General features: G+C 38.6%; 1 non-coding gene across 1 annotated transcript; it reads left to right on the forward strand.

Moving 5' to 3' along the window:
- The first annotated feature begins 7,098 nt into the window (after window positions 1-7,098).
- Window positions 7,099-7,205, forward strand: LOC128289956 (small nucleolar RNA R71). Its single transcript, XR_008279596.1, has one exon. It is a non-coding gene; the product is annotated as a small nucleolar RNA R71 (small nucleolar RNA).
- Window positions 7,206-8,649: the final 1,444 nt, after the last annotated feature.

Below are 8,649 nucleotides of genomic sequence, written 5' to 3' on the forward strand. Positions count from 1 at the left end.
CATTTGACTTGATCCGTAGAAATTCCTAAATTATATTATTATCCCTCTCGAGACTAATAACGTCTAACCCTAGGTTGAATAATTGAAATCTCTTTCTAATTAACACCCTAAAATTGCATTAACTCGATCTATCGATTCCCTTATTAGGTTTCACCCTAATCCGGTAAAATCTTGTGACCCTATCTCTAGGCGCGCAATCAACTACGCTTAATTATGACAATTTACTCTTAGACAGGGTCTATTCCTCCTCTGAATAAGGGCGTTAACTTGAATCAATATCCTGGAATATTAAAAACAAGAATTAAGAACACATAATTAAGAACAAGTCAAATATTTATCATACAATTCAAATAATAATAACAAGATCTATCTTAGGTTTCATTCCCCTTAGGTATTTAGGGGGTTTAGTTCATATTTATGAAAGAAAACATCTCAAAAGCATAAAGATAATAAAACATAAGAAAACCCAAAACTCCTGAAGGAACTTGAAGGGAGATCCTCAGTCTTGATGATGAATCCGGCTCTTGAGATGGATCAATCAGCTTTCATTGAGTAATTTCTTGCTTCCTACTCTCCGTCCCCTTCTAAGTGCCTCCTCATGTGTTTAAATAGGCTTTAGAATGCCTAAAAGCCCCCAAAATTGGCCTTTTCCGAATTGGACTAAACTTGGGCTCAGTAGGGAGACGCCCGTGTACGATTACTTAAAGCCGTGGTCAAGGCTGTTAAATGGGCACGGGCATGTGATCTACCCGTGTAAGTCATGCTTCGATCTTACCAAAGGGACACGGTCGTGTGACATGCTCGTGTGAGGAAGTCCAGGCTGTGTTGATTTCTCGTGTGGGTCCATTTTCTCTGTTTTTGGCCCATTTCTCGACCTTTTTACTCTCCTATACTCACATAAGTATAAAACATGAAATTAAAGGATTTGGAGCATCGAATTCACCAATTTTAAAGAGAAACCATCCATAAATACGTTAAGCATAGGATAAAAATATGTATAAATTATGGTTTATCAAATACCCCCACACTTAAGCATTTATTTGTCCTTAAGCAAAATCCTCAACTCACAATCAAAATAAAGTCTTCTCAATTTATAATCCCTATCAATAATATCTTAAAATAATCCATAAGTGTTCATACATTGAAAATTCAACTAAAAGTTCATCCAAGTTTCAAACATTCCAAGTTGAGCATTTTATCATGAAAACATAGGTGTCTCCCCTTATCTAAGTGATTACCTTTGATTAAAATATCGCAGAGTTTAACATCCTCACTAAGGATTCACTCAAATCACTCAAGGTGTTTAAGGATATTAATAAAAGCACTCATTAGTCAATATGAAAAGTTATTACCATAGTCTTGCTTGAAAATCAAATCTCTACCACTATATATTGAGCTGATACATCAGTCAAAAAGGTATTTTAGAGGGTTGTAATGTGGCTTTGGTTAGGGGGTGAGGTCACAAGCTAAAAGAAAAGGTTAGAATGAGATTGAATTGAAAAATCACTTAGCTAGAAAAATAACTAGTCATCAATTGAATACAAGTGAGCTTCTTCTCAGAATATGAAATTAACATTCAAGCTCAAAAACGACGAATTACAACTAATATGTATTGAAGTACATTCTTTTTTTTATAGGAACAAGTCATATATTTAGAAGAGCAAAACATAGCTAAGCAATTAGCTCAAATTAAATTTCGACAAAAATAGGGATCAAATTAGGGGATTTCAACAATAATGGGTTATGGGTTAATATTGAGGGTGAATCAATTAATGGCTTGTTAGACTCAAAGGGGTTCACTAAGGGTTAATTATGAAGGTAAGCTTTTGTGGAGTGAGTCGGTTAAACCTAAATGCCTTTATCATCTTGACATATCAAATCAAATGGTGTGGTCTTGACATGCATAATCAAGCAAGTTCTAGAATAACAATTCAATACTGACACACTCGAAGCAACAATAAAAGTGAGCATGAAAGAAATAATAGATGCTCTAAAGGCTCAAAATCTCACAAAAATTATGGCTTTTTTTTATGTTTAAACCTGTGAATTTCAACTTAATATAATAACTAAACTTGGGAAAAACAACCTAAAAGTTTTTAATTCTTCAAAAATCAACTTATCATGCTTGATTCCCTAATGTCTTAAAGTTTAAATACTCAATGCATAAATACCTATCTTTTAATTCAATACATATCAATAAAAATCATAAGTTAATTAAAATTCATTCTAATAGTGATATGAGTGATTCACGTGATAAGAAGACAAGACAAAATTCAGGGATTTCTAATGATGATATAAAAGACCCCCTACACTTAAGATGTACAATTCCCTCAATGTACAAAGATAGATATATTGAAAAAGATAGATTTATAATCATAAGATAGGGAGAGAAGTGAAACTTCCTGAATGATGAATGAACTCCCTGAATTGGAGTTATGGAGAGTAATCAGCCAAAGCAAAGATGAGAGTGGAGGAGGATACTCCGGTGTGGTCGAGGTTCATTAATCCATAAATCCTACGCCAAAAGAATATTATATCTGGTGGTAGCTATGGTCGTGGTTGAGCAGGACATAGCAGTCATGGAGAACCTTTCCCGGTGGAGTTTTTAGTTCCTATGCGATGATGAGCTTTGGAGCTCTTTATAACTGTGATAGAATTAGTAACTATTTAGGGAATATAAAGAAGCATAATTACTCGTAATGAAATAGCCGAAATTAAGAATTGTAAAATAATAATTATAAAACCTACTAAAAATAAGTTTAAAGAAAAATAAAAAGTAGTCTTAAAATAGAATAAAAGTAAAAACATAAAATAATAAATAAAAGTTTTTAAACATCTTCATCGCTAGATAGTCCGCAAGGTGGGAGTGGCGATGAGATGTGGAAGTACTGATAAATCTGCTGTAGAGTAGCATCAATGTTATCGAAGTGCTAAAAACACTGTTGCTCGAATCGAGTAAGGCACTCAGAGATGTCAGCGTATGAAGCTGCCGCATGAACTAGACAACGGGGGTGGTGGCTGAGTTGGTGGATCCTCGTGACGTGGAGGGACATCATCAGTAATGTCCTCTGGGTCCTCTTCCTTGATGGACAGGGCGAGGCAGTACTGAGGAGGGTATGTGCCACGTCGTTTCTCGATCATCCTCATACTTAGCATGCTCGAGATGCCCTGTGGGGACATCTGGCCAATGAGAGTGAGGGAGGATGATTGGGCTGCTGTGTTGAGGAGGCCGAAGTGCCGAGCCAATCAAGTCACATAGGGCCCGATAGATATGAGCCCTCTCTTGTGCCGTTCCATCTAGTGGCGAATGGCAAAGGCAATAAAGTAGGCGAAGTCGATGACGTGCCCATTCACCATACTCTATAAGAAATAGGCGTCGTGGGTGGTGACGACACTGGTACTCTCTCGTCTCCCTGTCAGAGTGTGGGGCAAGATGGCGTGTAGATACCTCAAGGATGGGGGGAGAGCCAATGCCTTGGAGCGGCTAGGATCGTAGGTGGCCGAGGTAGGGACGAGGTCCCTCAAGCATTTCGAAGAGGAGTAGTGGAAGTGGCGGTAGAGGGTGTCGAATTCATTATCGTCCATGAACTCCTCCGTGTATAGCCCTAGTGCAATTCTGAACTCAGGTATGCTCAACTGGCGTACTAGACCACCAAGACGGAACTAGACTGTTCCAGGATCATCGAAGTTGGTCATGACGGTCTTAAGATGGAACGTCAAGTAGAATTACAATGTGAACTCGAGATACGTCAGCTCAACGATCTCAAAGAAGAGCTCTTATGGGTCAGTCGTCAGGAGGGCTTGGACCGCGTCAGCTAAATGAATTTGTTCTAGTACGGCCCAGTTAATGCAGCGGCCCACACCTAGGGGTCGGGCCTGTAATATCTGATATAATTTGTCCTGGGGTCCCAAGGGAACTTGGAGGAACGGGTGCCTAATTTCTGTAGTAGGACCCGAGGATGAGGCTGCTCCTTTTGTCTTCTTCGAGCCAGGAACAGTGGTCTTCTTACCACGTGAGGATGACATTGTACCTGCATTGAAAAATCAAAGTTCAACCAATATGCCCCAAGAATAGTATGGAAAATCAAGACTAAATATGAATATTTCATGTGATTTACGTACTAGATGATACAAACTAAAACAACTAAATAAATCAAGTTATAGGATTATGGGAATAATGAATGAATGCATGTGGGTCAGTATAAATTTCATGGAAGCAAGGAAAAATGAAAGAGTATAGCATAATGTAGTAAATAAAATGACAAAATTTTTATAAAACAAGCATAAGTATTTTAATATTCTAACTATGAATGTTCATTCAAAATAGTTCAATAGAGCAGAGAAATCATGAAATAAGTAACATATTTAAAGAAAATAGAGAGAAAAGAGTAAACAAATGCAAAAGTAAGAAGCTTGGGGCGTCGGAATTGGTGTTGTAGACGGCGCACGGGCGTGGGGAGTAGGGCGTGTGGAGTTGCAGCGGCTAGGGTTAGGGATTTTTGGGGAGGGAGATGATGAATAGTGAGGGGTTTATATAGATATTAGGGCATAGGGCCGTGGGACACGTCCGTGTGGCCTAATTTTTGCCCGTGTGTTTCGTGAATTTTGAATTTGGGCGCGTCTGACATTCAGACAATGCCCGTGTTCTTTGGGCATGTTAGTGCACACGGCCATGCACACGGCCATGTCTTGCTTCGTTCGCTTGTCCCACACCCGTGTACATAGGTTCACACCTATGTTCGTTTTGACAGTGTCAACCACGGTGGATGGCACGGGCGTGTTGCACGCCCGTGTTACATTCTTAGTTTCAACCACGGTTTCAAGGCACGGGCATGTCTTGCGCTCGTGTTGTTCTGGCAGTTTCACCCACGGCCATATCTCACGGTCGTGGCAACTTATTGCACCCTGTGTTGGGGAAAAATCTTGCCCTGTTTTCACACGGTCTAATGCATGCCTGTGTGCCTGGCCATGTGGTATTTAGAAAGCCTGCATTCCATGATTCGGTTAGTATGTTAGATGTTAAAAACTAAGATTTAAAGAAATTAACACTATTAGTGCTCGGGTTGCCTCCTGAGAGGCTCTTATTTATAGTCTAAGCTAGACTTACCTCTTTTCTGAATGGTTAAGGTGGTGCAAGGAGTTTACACCCCTCATCCCTGCTATAAACTCTATCAACATAAGGTTTATGACGAGTATGGTTTACCTTAAATATGCCGAATTTGGGATGATTTACCTCGACTATACCATATGGGAAAATACTGAGTACCGTAAGAGGAATTTCTTCATTAGCTTCAGAAGTGGTAATGCGAGGATCTGTTGCATCTAGTAGTATTTTGTCTCCAACCTTAAGTTGATTTGGTGAGGTATTGAGCTTGTCCTGGCTCGGTTTTAGTTTATCGAGTGTTCTTGATTTCTGTGTCTGTCATTCATCTAGCTTCTCAATTTGTAGCCTTCGTTCGTCGTAGATAGGTCCCTTGTTGTTGTTTGAACACGGCTCATATGCGTTCTTCGTAACTGTTTCCTGCACAGAAGTTTCACCACATGATCAGTACTAGTAGAATGATTTATACAACCACCTTCAATTTTCAATGTGTTACTTGAATTATGAGCTTGAAGGGTGATTGTTTCGTCTCCCACACGAAGTGTGAGTTCACCTGTGCCAACATCAATAATGGTTCTAGCAGTCGCTAAAACAGGTCGTCCTAAAATTAAAGGTGTGTTACTATCCTCTTCCATGTCTAGAACAACAAAGTCTACTGGGTATATAAATTTATCGATCTTAACAAGAACATCTTCAATGATACCCCTAGGAAATCTAATGGTTTTATCAGCTAATTGAATGCTCATCCTAGTTTGTTTGGGTTTCCCAAGACCTAGCTGTTTAAACATTTTATAAGGCATAACATTAATGCTTGCCCCTAAGTCAGCCAATGCATTATGAACATGTAAACTACCAATTAAACAAGGAGTCGTAAAACTCCCTGGATCTTTCAATTTGTTGGGTAGCTTATTCTGTAATATGGCTGAGCAAACTGCATTCAATTCCACATGCGACGCCTCATCCAACTTTCATTATTTGTTAAAAGCTCCTTTAAGAATTTGACTGCATTTGGCATCTGCGAAAGAGCTTCAATAAACATAAAATTAATATGTAATTTTTTTAATAATTTAAGGAATTTACCGAATTATTCTTCTGTGCGATCTTTCCTTGTCACGTTTGGATATGGCACACGAGGTTTGTATTCTTTACTTACTGGTTTGTAGTCATTGTGATCCACCTCACCCTTACCTTTACTTACCACAGTTTCTTGCTTCGGTTCTGGTTCAGGTGCAACTAACCCTTCCACATCTTGAATGGTAATTGCATTGATTTGCTCCCTTGGGTTAGATTCAGTGTTACTCGGCAAACTACCTTGTGGTCGTTTAGAAATCAGTTTGGTGAGTTGGCCTATCTGAGTTTCGAGCCCTTGGATTGATGCTTGTTGATTCTTAAAGGCTGTCTTAATATTCTGGAAACGAGTTTCTGACACCGAGATGAATTTTGTTAACATCTCCTCAAGGTTCAGCTTCTTTTCTTACTGGTAAGGTGGTTGTTGAAAACCCGAAGGATGTTGTGGCCTTTGATTTCCTTGACCACCCCACGAGAAATTGGGATGGTTCCTCCAACCTACATTATATGTGTTACTATACAGGTTATTTTGGGGTCTAGAGTTATTGTTACCCATATATTGGACTTGTTCCTCCTCGATACTAGGGTTGAAAGGTTGATATTCTGTGCATGCTCCTCCTCCATTCGAATCGCACCTCATCACTGGATGTACCTGAGTAGAACCACACAAACAATCAATGTTTTTATTTAAGAGTTCTACTTGGTTAGATAGCATAGTAACCGCATCGAGGTTGAAAACACCGGCTGCCTTCGTCGGCTTTGTCCTTATAACTTGCCACTGATAGTTATTCAGTGACATATCCTCAATAAATTCGTAAGCCGTCTCAGGTGTCTTATTATTGATAGTTCCCCCAGCGGCTGCGTCAATCATCTGTCGAGTCGAAGGATTCAGGCAGTTGTGAAATGTTTGAACCTATAGCCAGAGTGGTAACCCATGGTGAGGGCATCTTCGCAAAAGATCCTTGTATCTCTCCTATGCATCGTAGAGTGTTTCTAAATCCATCTGCACAAAAGACGAGATATCATTACGTAATTTGGCTGTTTTAGCAGGCGAAAAATATTTTAATAAAAACTTTTCGGTCATTCGTTCCCAAGTAGTGATTGACCCTCGTGGTAACGAGTTCAACCATTGTTTAGCCTTATTCCTTAACGAAAATGGAAACAATCGAAGGCGAATGGCGTCATCAGAAACGCAATTAATCTTAAATGTATCGCAAAATTCTAGGAAATTTTCCAAGTGAGTGTTGGGATCCTCGTCCTGCAAACCATCAAACTGAACAAACGATTGTATCATTTGAATTGTGTTAGGTTTCAGTTCAAAATTATTTGCAGCAACAGCAGGTCTAACTATACTTGACTCAGTTCCTGTTAAATTAGGTTTAGCATAATCATACATAGTGCGTGGAGTAGGATTCTGATTTACTAGATCAGCAGCAATCGTAGGAGGTAACAGATTTTCTTGGTTTTCAGCCATCTCCTCGGTTGTGGTTGAAGTATCATCCTCTTGCTCGTCCTCTGTGTATCTTAGGCTTCACCTTATTTCTCGTCTGTTTCTTCGAATTGTGCGGTCGAACTCACTATCAAAAAGTAGTGGTCCTGACGGGTTTCTTCTGGTCATAAACTAGAAAAACCTGTCAGAAGAAAATAAATGAAGAATTAGGAAAGAAAATAAAAATTTAAATTGCAATAAAAGTAAAATGGCTAAAGTAATAAAAATCAAGTGTTCCTAATATCCTAGTTCCCCGGAAACGATGCCAAAAACTTGATGCATGATATTCGTAACAGGTTTTAAAGATTTATAAATGAATCGTTCTTGAGACTAACTTATTATCACGATTAAGGCAAGTGTACCTATCGAACAGTAGTATAGTTCAGCAAGACCAGATTGTCGAACCCAAAGGAACTACGAGTACTAGTATTTACTTCATTTTTATGATCTAGCCTAAAAATTAAGAGGTTTGGTTATCTAAACTAATTACTACCTAAGAATGCACAGAAAGAAATCTTGGGAAAATACTTTTGTGAAAATTCGATTGATTGAGACAATACCTAAGGAAAAATCCTCCTAGACTTCACTTGTTATTTGACTCTGAATCAGACGATTTATTCATTTGACTTGATCCGTAGAAATCCCTAAAATATATTATTATCCCTCTCGAGACTAATAACGTCTAACCCTAGGTTGAATAATTGAAATCTCTTTCTAATTAACATCCTAGAATTGCATTAACTCGATTTATGGATTCCCTTATTAGGTTTCACCCTAATCCGACAAAATCTTGTGACCCTATCTCTAGGCGCGCAATCAACTCCGCTTAATTATGACAATTTTACTCTTAGACAGGGTCTATTCCTCCTCTGAATAAGAGCGTTAATTTGAATCAATATCCTGGAATATTAAAAACAAGAATTAAGAACACATAATTAAGAACAAGTCAAATATTTATCATACAATTCAGATAATAATAACAAGATCTGTC

This window comes from Gossypium arboreum, chromosome 2 (genome assembly GCF_025698485.1).
Source record: "Gossypium arboreum isolate Shixiya-1 chromosome 2, ASM2569848v2, whole genome shotgun sequence".
NCBI lineage: Eukaryota > Viridiplantae > Streptophyta > Magnoliopsida > Malvales > Malvaceae > Gossypium > Gossypium arboreum.